A 21,554-nucleotide genomic window follows, 5' to 3' on the forward strand; every position below is an offset into this window, starting at 1 on the left:
CAGCACACATGTAAAGTGATGAAATTGCAACCAAGTCTCACTAAAATAAATATTCAATTTAACATTCTACTGAACTGTGTGCAGTACTCATGGTGAAATATGAGAAACGTTTGCCACCAAAATGTGGGACAGAGGGTCTGCTCTATGCAGAATAGTCATGTGTGAAGTTCTAGTTAATCCCCATAGTTTGGAAGAATGGGCCAGGTTTGAGTGAGACTTCAGACCGACCTCCAAATGTGTTAGTGTCACTCGTGATGAGTGAGGCTTGAGGGCTCGGATGTAGGCACGTCCGAAATAATGTCACTGTTGAGGCACTCAAGGCTTCTTGCATGACAATGCTACAAAGAGCTGACACACTTACTAATCAATTGTGTATTGATGACTAGCGTACTGTGATATAGGGGCCTATGTGAAGGAGTAGAATATTTTCGAGTAGTGAAATGCCCCTCCACTGTTCCTCAGACCAGTAACACCCACTCATTTTTATGATACAATGCAAACTGTGTGAGAAACTTCTGGTTCATACTTGGTTGCCCTATCGTAGGAATTAATTGTTTCAAAGATATATTGCTTTATTTTTTGTCAGTGAATCTTTGTTGAGAGAGGATGGTGGTTACTGGAAACAAGAAAAACAAAGCCTGGAAGAGACCGCTATCTTAATATTTTAGGAGACAGTTGTGCTCTTAAACTAGAAACTCAAAACCTAATTAGAACCTACAATTCAGTCTTGTTTGAGGATATAAAACCGTATCAAATATAAGGAATAAGCCACAGACATAGGAAAATTAGAAATAAGCTCCTTCAATTGTCGCTTTGACACGTGACCTATGCCTCATTGTCACTGATCTGGTGTCTTAAACTCCATGGTATTTACCTCTGTTTACTTTGCTATCTAGCACGTTGTGGATTTGAAAAACTGCTAATAAATTATTTAAAAGAATAAATAAGCTGCCCAGCTTAGTTGCAAAACTGACCCATATACCTATATATGAATTGAAATACAGATATATTCAATGAAATACAGATATATTCATTGAAATACGGACTGTCGCTTCCAGTTGTCACCTTTCTGTAAATACTCTTAAGTCCTATACAACAATGTTTGGAAGATGCTCATCTGAAGTGAAGCTATAAATGCTTTCTTACAGCAGCAGCCAAAGGTGAGGCCCTGTACTTGAACTGTCTGACCCTTAAAAACATTCCCGTCTGAGACATCTGAAATCCCAGGTCTTTACAGGTATAAGTGCTTGTTTATGTGAAATGTATTCACTGCTGGAGCCTGGAGGCGGCAGTTCCGTCAGCGGCCACCAGAGGGCGCTCCTCGCCTGCTGATGAAACCCACTGAGCTGCACATTGGATGAAAAAGAGAAAGGTTTCCTCTTCCGGGTCAGCGGTGGCAGAGACAGCACCAGCAGCGGGGGTGACATCACTTTCTCCCTGTGCTCTGTGTCCAGCCTGTTGCAGAGGAGGAAGGGGCCCTGTCTGTCTGTGTTTGCAGTTACCTCCATCTTCAGACCCTCACAGACCCCCCCTCAGACCCCAGATATGCCCCTGCCCCCCTCAGACCCCAGATCTGTTCCCCTGCAGGCCCCCAGGAGGAGGAGAGAGCCCGGACAGGTTTCTGATCAGGTAGGAGAGCTGCCAACTCACTTGGCTGCAATTTATGAATCCATGGATCAGATCCCCCCCTCCACCCTCCACCCCCTCCCCCCTGGCATTCATGGTGACATCAGGAGAGCTCAGCTCTTCCTGCTGCTGAGGCTGAGTGGGAAGCGGAGGAGGTGAGGCCTGCCCAGGGTCAGAGGAGGAGACGTCTGTCCAGGGGTGCAGAGGAGGAGAGGCCTGTCCAGGGGTGCAGAGGAGGGGCAGAGGAGGAGAAGCCTTGAGCTGGGGTTCAGAGGAGTTGGAGCCTGTCCAGAAGGGGTGAAGAGGAGGTAAGGCCTGGCCAGGGGTGCAGAGGAGGTGAGGCCTGTCCAGGGGTGCAGAGGAGGAGAGGCCTGTCCAGGGGTGCAGAGGAGGAGAGGCCTGTCCAGGGGAGCAGAGGAGGTGAGGCCTGTCCTGTAGTGCAGAGGAGGAGAGGCCTGTCCAGGGGTGCAGAGGAGGCGAGGCCTGTGAGGCCTGTCCAGGAGTGCAGAGGAGGCGAGGCCTGTCCAGGGGAGCAGAGGAGGTGAGGCCAGGGGTGCAGATGAGGTGAGGCCTGTCCAGGGGTGCAGATGAGGTGAGGCCTGTCCAGGAGTGCAGAGGAGGTTAGGCCTGTCCAGGTGGGCAGAGGAGGTGAGGCATGTCCAGGGGTGCAGAGGAGGTGTGGCCTGTCTAGCGGCGCAGAGGAGGAGAGGCCTGTCCAGGGGTGCAGAGGAGGTGAGGCCTGTCAAGGGGTGCAGAGGAGGTGAGGCCTGTCAAGGGGTGCAAAGGAGGTGAGGCCTGTCCAGGGGTGCAGGCCTGTCCAGGGGTGCAGAGGAGATGAGGTCTGTCCAGGGGTCAGAGGAGATTAGGCCTGTCCAGGGGTGCAGAGGAGATGAGGCCTGTCCAGGGGTGCAGAAAGGGAGAGGCCTGTCCAGGGGTGCAGATGAGGTGAGGCCTGTCCTGTGTTTGGGTGGTTCATAGAAGGTGGGGCCTGTCCAGCAGGGATGCAGTGGAGATGAGACCTGTTTGTCCAGGCAGGGTGGTCGAGAGCTGAGTTTAAGTTTGTTAATTGTTGTTCCAAGAGATTTGTGGAATGAGTGTAAGTTGTTTGTAAACTGGCTAATTGAAGAGCCACAGAGTGAAGCGCCTCCAAATATTTTATTATATATTACAAGAGATTATTGCAGGTTTGCAGACAATATTGCAAAGTCGAAGACCGGGTAAAAAGAGGACGCATCATTTAGCGTTGCATCCAGATGTTAGTGCACATATCCAGCAAAATGTGAGGGGCTGCAGACCAACATTCTGGATGAGATTTTGTTGTAACCAAAGTACTCTAGTGACAATTTTATTACTAAGCAGAAGAAGATCAAAATAAAAATAATGATGGCTCAGACAAAATTTTTCCAAACGGGTGACGAAAGTGGTTCTCACGGATTGTATTCTTGTTTTGATTCTGGGTTTGTTGCTGGTGTGAATTTGGATATGCACGGCGTTGGTGTGCAGAGTAATGATGTTCAGTATGTGCAAGGAGGAAATGTTGTTCCTCTGGGTCAGGGCCTGACTGGGAACTCAAACCAGGCCTGACAATGTTGACGGACCAGCCCCCTGCCTCTTTTGTTGCTGGGGGTGATATAGCAACACCACAGCAAAACCAGCCCCCAGTGACCAATATGTTTCCCGGCACTGAACAATCGGTCCCCACTGTTCCAGCCTCCCGGGGAAACACCGGAAGCCTGTTACGGCCAGTGTGGCACCGCTTAGGGTATAGGTTTTACTAACAGTGGTAATTTAAATACCTCAAACACTAATAATGTGCAGAATAAGACATGATCTGTGTGATGTTTTCAGGAACCTGGGAAACTGGAACATGAATCAGATGGCCAGAATGGGTTGTCACAGTCAATGGTCCCAGCCCAACTGGCCTCTGTGCCGAGCATGCAGAATCAAAGGCAGGTATATTGGAACATGCCTTCAGTCCCGATGGTCCCACAGCCCAGTGCAGAATAGAACACCAAATTCTCAACAAATGAGAAATTTCCTAGTTATCACAAAGGAAAGTTTCAATTCTATTAAGGACGCGGAGGCGAGGGTTATGCATGACCTTTCTTCATTTTATTAACAGCAAGTTAGAAGAAACAGAAAAAACACAGGGTGCCAACTACATATCCCATGAGGCACAACAGTAACCATGGGAGCCAGTCCACCAATCATAGTCCAGCCGAATACATAAAGGAGCTCCCTCGACGAAGTAGGTCCTCTTTCGTCACTGCAGGAAGTTAAGTCGTCCCCAGATTAATCAGTCTTCTGATCAGATCCTAGGGCAACAGAAAACGAAGAGAAGAACCACAGAGCAAGATAAAATGCAAATGCAAAAGTACTATCAGTAGCATAACTAAAAGAGAAATAGAACGTGCAAATGTACAGAACAAGATCAATGCACAAAATACCATAAATATAAGAAGACATTACTCTCCTGATATGTAGAAATACTAAATCCAGCAAGACCTCCAAGCATTAGGGAGGGAGGTTCGAAAAGCCAGGGTGGGATAATCCTCGACTCCGTGTCCTTAATAGAATTGAATCTTTCCTTTGTGATAACTAGGAAATTTCTCATTCTATGTCAGGAAGCAGGGGCGAGCATTATGAAAGTTCAAAGCTTACTCTCCACCAGCGCAACGGCTTCATGAATTGGTTTAATAGAATTTCTTAAAAATAGATTCTGAAGACCAATCAGCTGCATTCATAATGTCCCCAACCTGCAACCTATCTGGACATCATTGGAGGCCATTGCTCCCCTAGTAGAATGAGCCCCAAAATGCCTGACGTCAAAACCAGATTCAGTCATAATCCATTTGACCCATCTAGCAATGGTAGGAGAAGATACCGCCTGGAACAGTTTCTTAATGGCAATCAGAAGTTGCCGTTCACCCGGAGGACGAACCTCCAAAGTCATATCTTCATAAGATTTTAAACATCGAACAACACACAATTTCGGAGAATCTGGAAAAAAAAGGATAGATTACTGACCTCGTACTCGATTTAGTTCTCCTGGAGATGGTAAAGGTAACACCTTCCGGGGAAAAAACACAGGCAGAAATATCAAGGGCCCTGACATCCGACACTCTCTTACAAGAAATAAGACACAGGAGGATAGCAAGTTTAGCTGAAATCTCTTTTTGGGAAAGGAAATCATTATCTTGCCAGGATACTAAGTAGACGAAGTACCACATTAACGTCCCAGAGGCCCAGGTAACGAGGCTCCGGTGGACGTGAAAGACGTATGCCTTTCAAAAGCTTACAAAACAATGGGTGCTCCCCAATCGGAGCCCCATCCACGAGAGAGTGACCAGCAGAAATGACCGGCGTAAAAGAGTTGATAGTGCCATAGGCTAATTTCTGTTGAAAAAGTTCCAATAGGAAGTTCACAACTTCTGCAACGCAGGCGCCCACGGGATCCAGGTGTTTCGCCACACACCAACGGACCCATCTTCTCCAAGCTGCTCTCCAAATTGGAGTGATAACGATCAGAGAGGCCCTCTGTCTGCGGACCTGGGCTGCAACCCTTTGGATGAAAAGGAAGGGTGGAAAAGCGTAAGCTGGTATCCCCGACCAATCCTGAAGGAAAACGTCCACTGCCTCCGCTCCCGGATCCGGTGTCCAGCTGAAGAAACGGGGAACCTGAGCGTTCCATCTGGATGCAAAAAGATCAACTAGGGGAAGGCCCCAAAGGGACACAATCTGAGAGAACACTCCGGGATCCAGTCTCCAATCGCTGGCATCACTGAAATTCCTGGAATTCCAGTCTGCCACACAATTCTGATCTCCCGGGAGATACTCCGCTGTCACCGAAATCTGACGTTGGAGGCAAAAATCCTTGGCGAGATCCGCCAGAATCTTGGAATGAGTACCTCCAAGGCGATTGATGTACCTCACCGCCGTCGTGTTGTCCATCCTGAGAAGGACACAACAGGACACTCTGTTGGTCGTGAAAGATCGAATGGCAAAGGAGCCCGCTAGGCGTTCCAGGCAATTGATATGGAGAAGGAGTTCCTCCTACGTCCACCGACCTCCCACCGATAGAGAGCCGCATCTGGCACCCCAGCCCAGGCGACTGGCATCCGATTCTATCACTAGACCCGGATGGGATCCGAAGATCGCTCTCCCATTCCAGGCCTCCATATAGTCCATCCACCAAAGAAGTTCCGCCCTGGCCTCCGAGGAAAGGGAGATCAGCTCTGAGTAAGTGAGACCCCTGCGCAGGTGGGAGGCCTTCAACCTCTGCAGGGCCCTGTAATGTAGAGAACCCGGAAAGATGGCTTGAATCGAGGACGTAACAAACCAACAATCCTGGCCAGCTGTCGTAGGGATATCCTGTCTCTGCGGAGAACCTGTCGAATCTCCTTCTTGATCTTTGAAATCTTCTGAGAAGGAAGATTCAAGGAGGCATCCCTCGTGTCGATGCGAAAGCCTAGAAAGATCATGCTCAGTTGGGGAACCAGGTCCGATTTCTGGACATTGATGGTGAACCCCAGATTCTGTAATAGGGATATTGTTATCTGTAAGTGAAGGAGAAGATGATCCCTGGATTGATCCATGAGCAGCATATCGTCCAGGTAAAATATTAGTCGAATACCCTTGGTGCGGAGATGTTTCACCACAGGATGAAGAAGCTTGGTAAAACACCAAGGAGCTGATGAGAGACCAAAGGGAAGGGTTTTGAATTCGTAAGTTTGACCCTTCCACTGGAATTGCAGGAACCTGCAATGGGGGGGGGGAATTGGAACTGACAGATACGCATCTTTGAGGTCTAACCGGACCAACCAATCGTTCTGGAGAAGAAGGTCCCTGAGCAGATGAATTACCTTCATCTTGAAGTGCCGGTAATCTAACCACTCGTAGAAGGACCTGAGATTGATAACCGGTCTGAAGCCTTTTTCTTTCTTTTCTACCAGAATAATATTGCTTAAGAATCCGGACGGATGAAGATGGGAGAGAGCGATAGCACCTTTCATAAGAAGATCTAGAACCTCGTGATCTATCAGATCGGTCTCTGAGTCTGAAAAAACCAAAGGGCGAGGATGAGATGTTTGGATGGGGGACCCGTAGAACTCTATGTGAAACTCTTGAACTGTCTCTAACACCCAAGGATCTGACGTTAAATCCACCCAGTTTGCTAGAAACAGAGAAATCCTGCCCCTGACGAACAGGAGAGAGGATTTTCAAGCTTACCATTAAATCCTCGTGCATTCTTGTTGCCACCACTGCCTCTGCCTTGTCCCTTGCCTCCACGGGAAGGATAGAAGGTTCCTTGTCTGCCATTGTTCCATCCATTATTTCTTTTTGCCTGTGCTCTATTGGGACCTTGGTTTAATTGTCGGCCGGAAGAGCGACCCCTGCCTCGCCCGGCCCCCAAAAAACCTTATCCAGGGCAGAAAAGGTGGCTACAAACTTTCCTAGCTCCTTAACGAAGGGATCACCAAAGAGCAAACCTTGAGCTACTGAACCTACATCGGAGGAAGACAGTTCTCCTAATTTGGAATCCATTTTCAAAAGTAGGGAACGGCGACGCTCGGCGGCGAGGGCACAATTGGCATTGCCCAAGAGACACATTGCCCTTTGCGCCCATCCCGCAATATCGTCCGTAGGGAGAGGAAGGCCTGACTCTCTGGACCGTTCCGCTAACTCAATGATTTTAGTTAGGGGTCCCACAACATCAAGAAGCTTGTCCTGACAAGCCCTCCAGGAACGATCTATCCCCTTTTTTGGATTCTTCATGTATTTAGTAAAAAATGTGCAGAGCTTGGGGTCCAACTCTGGGGTACTAGCAACGCCATTGGGAAAAGACGGTCTAGGGCATTCTGACCTAAGGCGGGATCTCACCTATTGAGAAAGAGGCTGCCTAATCTTTGCGGCAACATAATCCTCCATCTTCTTATCAGGTACCCAATCAGAACTCCGAGGTCAAAAGATACAGGAAGGGTCAAACATATCCGCATGAACCTGAGCTCCACCACCAACATCAGAACAAGAAGAACGTGGACACCGAAACTTGCCCGAATCAAACATATCGTCTGAGGAATTGTCATCATCTTCACCCTCTCCGTCTTTGGGAAACCCTTCATCAGGGTCCAAGTCTGGGGTGGACTCACCACCAGTTTGTCCGAGTAAGTCTTCCTCCCGGTAGGGTGCGCTTCTTAGCGTGCGCGCACTCTTATGTAAGACCTCCGCAAGCTTGCTGAAGCCTTCCAGGTGCCCCGCGTCACGCTTAATGGCCTTACGTGGCACCACAGGGTGAATGCCACTAGGCCCAGCCCCACTGTCTCCCAGGAAACCAGCGTAGTGTAGTTCCTATTTTCCCAATAGGCTCTGCGCATTGGAATAATATAGACAGCAGTTTAGACGTAGGACTGAGGTTATCTAGGTCTCTACTGACTATATTAAACTTAATTAATGTTGCCAGCTAGCTCAGAGGTCACTAGAAACTTTCTCGAGTGAACAAGGAGGTGTTAACTTCCCTGAATAGACAAGAAGGGATTAGTTTCTGACCACCGTATAAACATGACAACTTTGCTCCCTCAGAATAAGAGTGTATCTCCAGAGTCGTGTGAAAACAATAGACAACTATTTCACTCAGTCAATCGTGCATGCTTTAGTTTCACCAGAGTGCAGAGAAATAGAGAGACGGGCGTTTTCAATAAAAGTTGTTATTTATTGAGCAGTCTTCTTTCTCATGCAAGAGAAATGAATTGCCACAGTTGCAATACTTATCATGAAGTTAATTGCGTACAGTAAAAGGAGTATTATGAAATAATACTGTAAAAGCATTGATATGGTTTCTTAGCCATATGATACTTTAAAATGGTTAAAATATATAGATACATAAAAACATTGACTAACGTACTCAACTGGTGCTTCTAATATACGCCTACCCCGGTGTACTTGACCTAAGCCTAATACGTGGGAAGGAGTAAGTGAGTAGCAGTTTAAGTTAAGTTGGTTGTTCTGCCAAGAATCTGAATCAAGAATTCTCTTAAGGTTTTAGTCAGCTCTGTACCTTGGTTTTTAGAATGAAGGAGGTCTTGTATCTCTCTCTCAGGACTCGATCTCCCAGTAACCCGCAAGGGTGACTGGAAACACCGGAGCTGGATTTCTTGGCAGGAGAAAAGACAGCGTCTCTCTCAGTGCGTCAATGGGAGGATCGGCTTCTTTCGGCTCTCGCATCAGCTGGGCTTCGGGCAAGTAGATAGCCGCTCTGCTCCAGCTGCTTAAGGCAACGTTGGTATATTTATACCTGGAAGGTGCCGTGTTTGACGTAAGGTTTGACATAAGACGTCACTAAGAACTAACAGGATGTTCTGGACTCCAGGAGTTCTTGCGCAAATCAAGACAAAAGCAGGGGGAATTTCCGGGCTGCTGGAGGCTTGGATTTGTTTAAAGAGCACGTTGTACTTTCTAGGAATCCATGGGAGTAGCCTTTCCGTATTAGGACTGCATTGGCTATGACTAAATATGGACATGATTCTTATGCCTTTATAAGGATATGTTTTGTTATAGCCACATAAGGGCATGAATCAGGAATATTTAATTAGGGTCCTAGATCGATTCACAACACCCACTCCACGTATTATGTCAATCATTACTAAAAATACTAAGCAATAGTAAACAAATTAACGATGCATGTGTTTTCCAACCCACCCCAAAATACATTGATTGCATTTGAAATGGTATATGGTATATACACGAAAAATTAGTATTATACTGTACGTTTCTTAAGCAGTTGTATCATTCAGATAATGCATATATAAATATCGGCTGAATGATTTGCTTAAATTACATTTATGAAATGGCTCTGAATACAGAAAAGAAGGTCGAGACCATTTCATCACATATTTATACAATACTGTACATATGCTAGAGGCTGAGGTAAAATATTGTCTCTAGAGTTCCTAAAAATAGAAGCTCTGTTCTCTAAGAATAGTTCTACTTTAAGCAGAGTACCATGTGCCAAAAAAAAGGTAAATATTTTGGAAATGTAAAAATAATATTTTCGTTTTCAGGGGAAAAATAGTTCCAATTGTTTTCAGTAGTGTTGTTTATCAAAACTGAAGGCCGAACTCAGAGTTCAGGGAACGCTGTGTTCTCGTTGTTTTAAAAGTTATTCCCTTTGCTAGGAGAGAACATCATATCAGACAGGCTTGTGAAAAATTGGTCTACAACAGTAGGTGAAAGTTTGACCAAGTCCGAAAAAGCTGAAATTGTACATATGTGAGAGTAATTGCTATCATCGATATTTGGATCAGCAATGCTCTCAGAAGGTTGTACCTGTGTGGTGCTGCGTTCATCTCGTACTTCACCGCCATCTACTCGTAATGGTGAAGTCTCAACGAATGCCGTCATCAGAATAGGTAGCCGCTGGGGACAATACGTTGCATGAGTCGTTACCGGACCGAGCAAAGTATCGATATCCATTGGTACTGCGGATGGTAGTGTAAGACAGATGTCCAACACGCATTCTTCTCCGCATAGCAGACATCGAAGCACAGGTAAGATGCAATCTTGCCAGATTGGTCTGAATAAAAGAAAGCAGGTTTCACTTAGATCTCTTAGCCGGGCTAATCCGCGCACTTTAGTGATTTGGTCCCGGTAGCGTATTGCTAGGATCGTTTCTTCCATTGTAGCTTGGGTTTTGTCTGTGGCTTGGCTTGCCATATCGGAGAAGAAGGAGCAAAAATAAAATTCCTGCTACGAGTCCCAAAAGAAGAGGCAGGCCGCCAAATAATGAATGCACAAAATTCGGGAAGATGTTCAGGACTGCTTGAAATGGTGCTAATAGCCCTGAAAAATTGTCTTAAATACATGTGCGATGCCACTGGTATCAGACATGTTAAAAATCTGACCTAACACTTCTACGAAATGTACGTGGCAGTTTGTTGATAATAGGGAGTGTATCTCTGCTGCTGTCCCTGCAACCTGCAGATCATACTTCTCTTTGGACGAGGTTAAAGGCACAGTTGTCTGTAAAAGAATAGACTTCATTCTGCTTAAAGTATCAATTCGAATAGAAGAGATATTCAGAGAAGGCCAAAGTGTTGCCTCCATGTCTGGATTGCTGATAGGATACAATACTTGCATACAGCAAACGACCCTGGATGTGACGGTTACAATATAGGCTTTTCCGAGCACCATGCCACAACAGCTGTGGTCACTTATTAGAACGTAACTGCAGTTGGAAAGCTGTCTGAAAAAAGGCTCTATCTGTGTTGCAGGAGTGCCGTGCAGATGACATGAAAAGGTTATTCGATGAACCTTCGCATGCTCCATGCAAGTTAATACCTTGACACATAAGTGTACCGCTTAGTGATTGTTTACAATTGTTACCACTAAGGAATACCTCTTTATTTCTCCCACTCCAACATCTATGAGTGTAAGGTAATTTCCAGGTTGATTTGATGTATCCTTTACCCAACCTTTCATACAGGCCTGCTGGTATATATTTTTGGCAATACTTAAACTGGAAAGTTGTTATCGGAATTGTAATAATTCCGTGTATTATCCATTCAATGACAGGTCTCTCTGACATTGTCAATGGTAATCTCTCAAGTTTTTCAATGCTCAGAATCATATAGTCTGCTCCTTTTTGTGCCAAACTGAATTGTTTATCAGTAAGGTTAAAGATAGAGAATAATGACGTTGTGTGGATTAGACGCCATGGCACGTAGCCTGAACGCAGGTTTTGCAACGTCCAGCCTAGCTGTATAATAGAACGTAATTGGGATTGACCATGTAGTAACATTAGCAAGTCCTGCTCTATTATATCAATAGCAGATGATACAATACTGTCCAATGAATAAATCCTGGAAGACAGAATCGTTAACCCATTGTCCACTACAGAAAGTGATTTTTCCAAATTTATACGATCAATTTCTCGTATTTTTTCTGCAGTTTCAATTTGCATTACTTTCCAAGCTTCGTTGTAAGCAGCGTATATACCGGCGTGTATGAAAAGTTTTTGACGCTGTTTGCGAGGTCCCATTATGAAATCTCGCAAGTCAGCACTGTCTTTAAGTAAAGTCAAGTGTTGCTTAATTTCTGGCAGTGTGGATTTCTGTAGCCATTCAAGGCAGAGTTTGTCTACACTATATGTTGTAAATATCCCTGGATGTTGTCTCTGGGAATATCTTGGGTCTGACCTGTTCTGTTTGAACCCCTGTGTTTTGTTCAGGAATCTATCTTGACAGTTATTAGTGTCTGTGGGCCAGATCAACCATTTTTTCCAATCAGGATTTGTTCTGTTTTGGTGTAAAATATGGGATACGTCTACCTCCATATCTGTAGTACTACTATCATCAGGTATGGGTGTTGGAATAGACGGTTTGTTTAAATCTTTAATCTTGGCTAAACCAAGACAGGTTGTCTGTTGAATGGTGTCATTCAGGAATATCATTTATTCTGGGATCACACAGGCTCTAAATAATGCTTCTAGACCTTGTACCTGCCAGTCTTTTGTCCCCCAGATAGTTTTTGTTTCAATGTTATTTTTCCAAAATTCAAAACCAATTGTAGACATTTTATCATAAAATTTTTCAGAATAAATCATTTTAGTATTTGTCAACATTGTTTTCATTCCTGTCTAATTTGTCATTTATAAAATAAAACGTTTCTGGATCATTGTTGTTAAACCCTGAGAAGTATGTGAATTTCTCAAAAAATGTTTTCGAGCTGCCCTTCGGCGGTGTTGGACAATGTTCCCATTGATTATAAGTTAAAACATTTCTAGGTTGAGCAGATTTATGCAAATAGTGATGACCATAGTGGTTAAAACAGTGCATTTCTTCATAGTTCGATGAACCCTGTAAATAATCATGTTCTGTAAATTTTTCTGACATTACTAAATCTGACATCATATTATTAATATTTTCAAAGTCCCAATCATCAGAGAAAGTACTTGGTGTCACAAAGTCACTTAAGGAAACCTTAAATTGATGAGGATATTTCAAGAGCTCAATCGGGCCATAGATGTCATACTTCATTTTGTCCCATGCTACCCCACCGGGTATTGGATTGGCTGTGATGTTTACTGGTGACAGTTCTCTTTTCTCGATGTGAGAGGACCAAGTTGATGTTCTGACTTGCTGTGTCCATTGTACTATATTTTCCATCAATAAATCTACCCAAACATAAAACCATGATGAGCCAAAGGAGGAGGAAAAGTACACCTAACACAATCCAAAATTCAATCCATGGTGAAACCAGATATGTTTCTTTTAGTTGGTGAAAAAGTTCAGTTATTTTTTCTTTGAAAGTTTTTGTTGCTGGCATTTCTTCATGCTCCCTTGGATTATAAGAAAAGTCATCGAAGTTGACGAAGTAGCCAGATGCAGTTCTGTCAATTGTTGGAATTGTTTCCGGATTTTCATTTGTCTTTGCATTTTTTTTTGTTTCATTAGTATAGTCTGAGGCTACATCATGGTAGACTGGTGTTTCTTGACGAACTGTTGCAGTTTGGGTTTCAAGAGGCACAAGTTCCATGGCGTTGTTGCATAGTCCATTTTTGTTCACTGTAGGTTTATCAAAGGTGATTAGTCTCTCAGTTTGAACCTCTTGGATTGTAGCAAGATTTGGTCTTCTACTATTTCTTGGGAGTCCACTGGGCCTAATACTAATTATTGGCCACATGATTGTGGTTTTACCAGGTCGATGGATACAACTCTGTTCTCCTTTTTACCAGCAAGGGGCGGTAGTACTACTGATCTTGTTCCGCTGATTGCTAAGACAGGTACTGCTTTTCTGTGAGAAGGCCCAAATACCTTCTTCACCGCGATATTTTTTCTGACTAAATCCCCAATCTTTGGAATCCAGACAGGTCTTGCTGGGAGAGGTGGTTTCTCTTCAGTGGCTGTTGGCTTTAACTTTATGTTACTAAGACTTCTTCTTGTTTCATTTGAGGCCTGTAAAACAGCCAAACGATCTTTGATATCAAAGGCTTTTTTTTTCACCACTGAAGTCTGACAATCTAAGTCCTGGACTTTCATTCTAGTGCCGAACAATAGTTCGTAAGGAGTGATACCTTGTGGAGAATTTCTTGGCAGATTGTTAAGACTAAGTTGGACATTTATTAGATGTTTGACCCACCCATCACCCGAACCTAATACCCTCGCTGTTATAGATTGCTTTATGTCACGTTTTTTTCTTTCCACTACCGCATTTCCCTTAGGATGGAAGGGACTAGAGTACCGCAATGCAATGCCTACATCTTAAGGGAATCTAGTCTTAATAATTATGGCATCGCTGATATCTTTCTGGACGTTTGCGTATAGATAGCCTTATGCTTTCTAATAGTGGTATCTGGGCTGGTTTCTGGTCCGGTTCACAACTGCGATCTCTATTGCAGTTGTGACAAGCCATTGCAAAGTTAAAAACATGCAGGCTCATCCCCGGCCACCAGTATTCTGATTCTAATTCAGTTAGGGATTTTAAGATCTCTTGGCACCTCAGACCCTGTCCCATGTGTGCTTCTTGAATCAAGTAAGCCCTCCGGTTCGTGTTTGGAATTACTCTATCCCCCACTCCAGGGATTTGAGCATAAGGAACGGAGTTTGCATCAATTATGTATGTATTATTGAGTGGATAGCCTAGAGGTAATGCTGCATAGTCGCCTTTTAATGAGGCTTTTACTGCCAGCCTAGTTTCTCCATCTATGTCTTTTTCAGAACGTTTTTTTGTGGCTACGGAAGCCGGTTGAACTGCTGCCGCTGAGGCTCTATCAGCCAATGAATTCCCTGCAACGTGAACGCCATCACGTTGATGACTCAGTGTATGTATCACGTGAGTCTTTTGTAGTTCTTTCTGTAAAAGAACTACTTGTTCCCAAAGCTTTTTATGTTTTATTGTGGCACCTGTGTCATCTTTGTAACCGTTCTTGATCCATGTCTGCATGTCATTATTGTAAGACCTGACTCAGAAATGCGAATCACACTATATTAGTGTCGGGAATTCGCGATCGGCATTTTCAAGCGCCATCTTTAAAGATTTTATTTCAGCTCGCTGAGCTGTACAGTTTCTGAGTGATTCAGTTTTGGTGATCATTGGTCTAAATTTACCTAAGCGCCAGCGACCTTTAACAATCGTGCACGCGTGATAGTAAAGTTGTTTGTCCACAACGTAGTGTTGTGCAAATCTGTCCATGTAGATTACACAGGAATACTGTTCTAGAGGCAGAATTTCGATTGGCAGAGGATATTCCTGTTCATATTCTAGATGTTCTAGTTTTTTCATTTTCGGATCAAAATAGTGTTTCACGTCTTCTGCAGCAAGAGAATTTTCCCATTGTATCCATTTTGGATCTAATGCCACAGCATTTAGATTGTGTGGGCTTGTTAATGCCTCAAGGGCTGATTCTGCTGTTAAAAAAGATATGTTTCTCCCTTGGACTAGGGCTCTTTCTTTTGCTACAGCAGTTTGAACCGCAGTTAGAATTTTTTCAGTAGAACTGAAATTCATTTCCGCTTGTGTGTACAAATGTGATTTGTAAGCTATTGGTACCGTTTCTCCCTCATTAGAGGTCAGGAACGTGAATCCGCATCTTCCTGGGATGACTCGGATTACAAGGTTGCGTATGTTTTTGCGTGTTTGTAGTTTTGTTTTTGTTAACATGTCTATTTGTAATGATCTTAAGATTTCTGTGTGTTTTTGAGTCCAATTATTTTGTTTGAAATCAGGTTTTATTAATTCGTAGAGAGGTTTAACCCTCTCTGCATAATTTAGAATGTATGTTCTTCAGAAATTCAGAAAACCTAGTATTGATTGTAAGTTCTTCAGCGTTTTTGGAGCTTGGAGTACAGCACACTTCTCTAAGAAGTTGTCTGCTAGGCTTTTGCCTTCACTTGATAATTCTTATCCTAAAAACAGGACAGTTAGATGGGCAATTCAAGACTTCTTAAAGTTGAATTTGTACCCTTCAGCTGCGAACCCAAGTATAATGGTGTTCAATCTTTTCAAGTGAGTCTCCAGGTCGTCGTCTGTAAGATAGATGTCATCGACATATGACAATGCTTCATCATCATATATTTGTAGTAACTCTGTTACCCTGGCTGAGAATAATCCTGGGCTATTCTTGAATCCCTGTGGGAGTCGACAGAATTGTTTTTGCGACCCCATTGTTGAGAAAGCTGTCAAATACCTGCTTTCTGGTGCAATGTTTTGACAGAAGAATCCATTAGAGATGTCTAATGTCGCTTTATATTTTTTGCGCACAATGTTATTCATTAGTGCTGCACTGTGTGAGTTTTGTACTGCAAATGTTTTGCAACATGAGTTAAGGTGTCTGTAGTCCAAAACTAGACAATATGAATCGTCTGGCTTGGAGACAGGAAACAAAGGATTGTTCATTTGCGAGGTGCATGTTACAATCACCCCCTGATATTCAAGTTGATCTAAGATCTCCCTGACTTGTTTTTTAGCTTCTTGCTTAACGGGATACTGCCTTTGTGCAGTAGGTTGATTTTTTAACTGGATTTTATGGTGAGGAGAATCCTCACCCCATCCTACATGATTTTTATATAATACAGGAGCTTGTGCCACTGCCCATTTTCGTGCCAATGTGTATTTTTTATGAATTGGAATGTTATTTGAGAAGGCAGGCATAATTATTTCTTCGCCATGAGGTCACTCCCTGACAAACTCTGGTGGCCAGTCTTTCTCAGCTAACAGGATGTCATAGCCTTTCGAAAGGTTATCCCAAAAGAGACCCCTTACTTTCCTAGTTTTGTCCCCCTCTATACGTAATGTTATTTCGTATAACTTATGGGGTTTGCTAACTCTGGTGTCTGCAGTTTCCACTTGAATGTATTCATTCGTGTTCACTGTCTCCAGAAGATTCATCAGGATCTTGCGAACTATGGTCACTTCTGCTGCGCTGTCTAGCATTGTCTGGGTCCACTCTCCGTTTTTCAGTTGTGTCCTCAGAATCCTCGGCATGTTTTATTTTAACACTAGCTACCTTCTTCTTTGGAAATTGTAATTTTTTACTTTGATGAGCAGGTTCCTTGTCTTTGGACTTGACGTGCTCTTCTTTCTGTTCTGACCGTCCTCTTCTTTCCGATTTCTGTGAGGAAGTCTGAAAAGATCGAGAGGGACGTGTATCAGTGTCTTGATATCTGTCCGGTTTTTTCAAATTATCCCTATTCCTAAGGTTGTATCTTTTCTCAGAGGGCTCCCTCTGGGGAGACTTGCCTCCTCGTTCTATAGATCTATCTCTTCGTTGAGAAGACTTTCCTCTGGACTGGAATCGTTTTTCTCTGGGAGTGGATTGTTTATTACCCTCCCAACTCTTTTTTGGAGTGTTGAGATTATTTTTAATAAATCTTTTTTCAGGATTGTCAGTTAGTTGGGGTTTTACTGGTTTCCCACCCAAACTATCTCTACCTAATTCTTCATAGGATTTTTCTATGATTCTGGCAAGTTCAAATGGTTGTTCTGCTATATCTGTTTCTTTCAGTTTCTGGCCGATCGCCACAGATGCTGCTTCTCCTTTTATGTTGGCTAGTAGTATAGCCGAGACTTGCTTAAAGTCTTTCAGTAATTTCATACCTAGATTTAAAGCAGGCTCTGGACCGTATTCATTTTGAATTTGGCTTAGTACGTCTGGTATAACCGCCATAGATGGAACACCATGTGTTTTTGTGTAAATTGAAGCAAAGACTGTGCCCCAAGTGTCACAGTCCTCCACATGTGGTGCGATCCCCATTGGAAGGCAGATAGTCAGAATTCTGTGTTCCTCATAAGGTGTAGTATCAGGAAATGCTGCCTCTATTTGAGTAATTTTCTGAGCTAACCAGAATGGAATCTGTTCCCGTTTTGCGGGAATTTTGCCAATCGCTGATTGTATATTTTGTGGAGTTATCTTGTTTATGTTCCCCTGCTGAGGGGTGGTCTGTGGAATTTTTATTGCTGGTTGGACTGTTGAAGTCCGCATTACATATTGGACCAATTGTGTATGTATTTTAATTAGCAGTTTTAGCTGAGCTAAAAGCTCTCGGTCTGACATCTTTTCAATGTCAGGATGTGGTGTGTAGCTGGCTAGAACCGGCCACGTGGCTCCTGGTCTACCTAGTGGACCGAGCCTGGTGATGTGATTTTGATGTTTTAGGGCGCCATTAAACCAGAGCAGGTGCTCTTGGTAAGTTAGTGGGATTTCAACGTCCTCGAAAGGAGCGTATTCGTCCGGAGGTTCCTCTATTTTGTAATAGTGGAAGACTTGTGTTACAGCGTGTGCTGCTGGAAAGTGTATCCATGAATAGAATACCTCTGTCTGCCGATATTCATGGGCCTCTACCACGAATATGACTGTAACACCTCTCGATGATAGTCCATTTTCTATGAGTTTAATAGTTATGGTTCTTCTTACATTGACCGGAATGATTATAGCATTCGGGTCTTCATCTTGAAGACTTATGTCCTCAGTTATTAGTTGAGTTGCTAAAGCAGCTTCTCTTTCTTCATCACTTTCTGGCATTTTTTGTGACAGAAAGTTTTTTTTTTCTTTTATGCAGAACAAGTTTCAAGGGAAACCAAGATTAGGTGCACAATATTTTGGAACACTGTATCCTTCAACGTTGACTAAACCAAAAACGAATACATAGGATTCTCATCCTACTATGTTTCGGCGGATATTAACCTTTTACCCACTCCAGACGTCTATTGGAGTTTTTTACGGGAAAAAGGGGTCTGTGTGAAAAGCACGACTGAGTTACTCTAGCGTCTTGCGTCTTGCGTTAGATTATCGCCTTACCAAATGTAGGGCGCCATGTAGTGCAGTTCCTATTTTCCCACTAGGCTCTGCGCATTGGAATAATATAGACAGCAGTTTAGAAGTAGGACTGAGGTTATCTAGGCCTCTAGTGACTATATTAAACTTAATTAATTTTGCCAGCTAGCTCAGAGGTCACTAGAAACTACACTACATGGCGCCCCACGTTGGGCGCCATGTAGTGTAGTTCCTATTTTCCCAATAGGCTCTGCGCATTGGAATAATATAGACAGCAGTTTAGACGTAGGACTGAGGTTATATAGGTCTCTACTGACTATATTAAACTTAATTAATTTGGCCAGCTAGCTCAGAGGTCACTAGAAACTTTCTTGAGTGAACAAGGAGGTGTTAACTTCCCTGAATAGACAAGAAGGGATTAGTTTCTGACAACCGTATAAACATGACAACTTTGCTCCCTCAGAATAAGAGTGTATCTCCAGAGTCGTGTGAAAACAATAGACAACTATTTCACTCAGTCAATCGTGCATGCTTTAGTTTCACCAGAGTGCAGAGAAATAGAGAGACGGGCGTTTTCAATAAAAGTTGTTATTTATTGAGCAGTCTTCTTTCTCATGCAAGAGAAATGAATTGCCACAGTTGCAATACTTATCATAAAGTAAATTGCGTACAGTAAAAGAAGTATTATGAAATAATACTGTAAAAGCATTGATATGGTTTCTTAGCCATATGATACTTTAAAATGGTTAAAATATATACATACATAAAAACATTGACTAACGTACTCAACTGGTGCTTCTAATATACGCCTACCCCGGTGTACCTGACCTAAGCCTAATACGTGGGAAGGAGTAAGTGAGTAGCAGTTTAAGTTAAGTTGGTTATTTTGCCAAGAATCTGAATCAAGAATTCTCTTAAGGTTTTAGTCAGCTCCGTACCTTCGTTTTTAGAATGAAGGAGGTCTTGTATCTCTCTCTCAGGACTCGATCTCCCAGTAACCCGCAAGGGTGACTGGAAACACCGGAGCTGGATTTCTCGGCAGGAGAAAAGACAGCGTCTCTCTCAGTGCGTCAATGGGAGGGTCGGCTTCCTTCGGCTCTCGCATCAGCTGGGCTTCGGGCAAGTAGATAGCCGCTCTGCTCCAAACCATCACTGTGTATTTGCTTAAGGCAACGTTGGTATATTTATACCTGGAAGGTGGCGTGTTTGATGTAAGGTTTGACATAAGACGTCACTAAGAACTAACAGTATGTTCTGGACTCCAGGAGTTCTTGCACAAATCAAGACAAATGAGGGGAAATTGCCGGGCTACCAGAGGCTTGGATTTGTTTAAAGAACACGTTGTACTTTCTTGGAATCCATGGGAGTAGCCTTGCCGTATTAGTACTGCATTGGCTATGACTAAATATGGACATGATTCTTATGCCTTTATAAGGATATGTTTTGTTATAACCACATAAGGGCATGAATCAGGAATATTTAATTAGGGTCCTAGATCGATTCACAACACCAGAACCAGTCTTGAACACATGCGCAGACAATTTGTTAACGCTGTCCTGCAGAGGGGCAAGCGCCTGGGCAATGGCCGAAGAAAGGAGCTTGTCAACCTCTGCAGGAGTGCGTGCCTGGGGGGGGCTGCACCTCAGCAGAGTGAGCTGATACATAGTCATGGTCAGAAGGTGACTGCATATTTAATGAGGGCCGGGCACCCATAAACATATACACCCTACTAAATTATAAAAGGCTCCCCCCAACACGAGTGCCTCTAGAAACAGGTGAGTAACCAAAATGTTAGACTTCAATGTACTACAGAAGTGGCTGTGAAGACTTTCACATATATTCAAATTTTTTTTTTTTTTTAATACAACCAGGCCACGCTTATTATTAAAGGGCAAAGCCCGTAAAACAGACCGCCATGCGGTGTCAGTGCTGGGGGGGGAGGCAGAGCAACACAACAGAAGAAGCACCAGAAGCCTCGGAGTGTTTCACCACACGTGCGCGAAGAACGCTGTGGTGAAGCTGAAGCACCGGCCGCGCATCTATGGAAAGACAGCACCGCACGGCGCACTGGCTAAACAGAGATGCTCAAGCCAAGCCTACCGCGTCAGCTACACAGCGGGAGAAACCCGCAAGCAATACAATATAAATAAAAGCTGTCACACAAGGAAACTGCCCCCGCAAGTCCCAAATACGCAGTTAAGAATATGCAAAGGGACTTAACTGAGGGCAGCAATGAAGAAAGAGGACGGACTTCGTCGAGGGAGCTGCTTTATGTATTCGGCTGGACTATGATTGGTGGACTGGCGCCCATGGTTACTGTTGTGCCTCATGGGATATGTAGTTGGCAGCCTGTGTTTTTTCTGTTTCTTCTAACTTGCTGTTAATAAAATGAAGAAAGAACATGCATAATCCTCGCCTCCGCTTCCTGACATAGAATTCAGGATTTCAACAAAATCCTTTAGAGATTAATAAGGATTTTCCATAACTTGCATCTACACTAGGAGTTTCTACTGGACTGAATCAGACACAATGACAGCGCCTGAGACTGGAGAAGGATTGCATGCTTGGTGCAGTCCTAGAGGTCACCCAGAGTGGCCCTTTTGTAGAAGAAGTAAATGGGAATCCAGCATCACTTTTTAAAAAAAAAATGTTTTTATTTTTTTATTAAGTAATGAAACAAACACGGTCAGTAAGTTACGTTCAGCTTGAGTCCGTTACAGCACCAGGAATACATCCAAAATTTATACATTACTCACATTATAGCAACAAGAAAAACAGTTTAGTCCATGTCTTCCGAGCCGGTCTGTGGGACATGAGGAGGCTCACATATGTTTCCCCTAAAGTCATTCCAGCTTGACCATACCTCTCCCCATTTTCGGGGGCATCCTCTCGCTGTATATACAGTCTTTTCTTGCAGCATGCACCAATCCATGTCGCTTTGCCAGTCTGTCAGTTTTGGTGGATTGGGGGCTCCCCACAGTCTAGCAATGTTTCTCTTCGCCACCATCTGCCCAAGTGTCACCCAGATTTTCCCCTTTGGAGGCAGGTCCGTGGGCTCCCAAATGTTCAGGAGACATCTCTTAGCCTCCAAACGGATCTCTACTTCCCATACCTCCCGCATACACTGCACCACTCGTCTCCAGTATCTTTGCACCTTCGGATA

At 43.8% G+C, this 21,554-nt stretch overlaps 1 pseudogene across 1 annotated transcript in view; it reads left to right on the forward strand.

Moving 5' to 3' along the window:
- The first annotated feature begins 1,432 nt into the window (after positions 1-1,432).
- Positions 1,433-21,554, forward strand: part of LOC147737072 (uncharacterized) — a 32,331-nt pseudogene continuing 12,209 nt past the window's right edge. The window contains exon 1 of the transcript XR_015309392.1: positions 1,433-1,629. The product of XR_015309392.1 is annotated as an uncharacterized LOC147737072 (transcript). The remainder of the gene's footprint in view (positions 1,630-21,554) is intronic.

The sequence above is a fragment of the Lissotriton vulgaris genome, chromosome 1_1, assembly GCF_964263255.1.
Source record: "Lissotriton vulgaris chromosome 1_1, aLisVul1.2, whole genome shotgun sequence".
Taxonomy (NCBI): Eukaryota; Metazoa; Chordata; class Amphibia; order Caudata; family Salamandridae; genus Lissotriton; species Lissotriton vulgaris.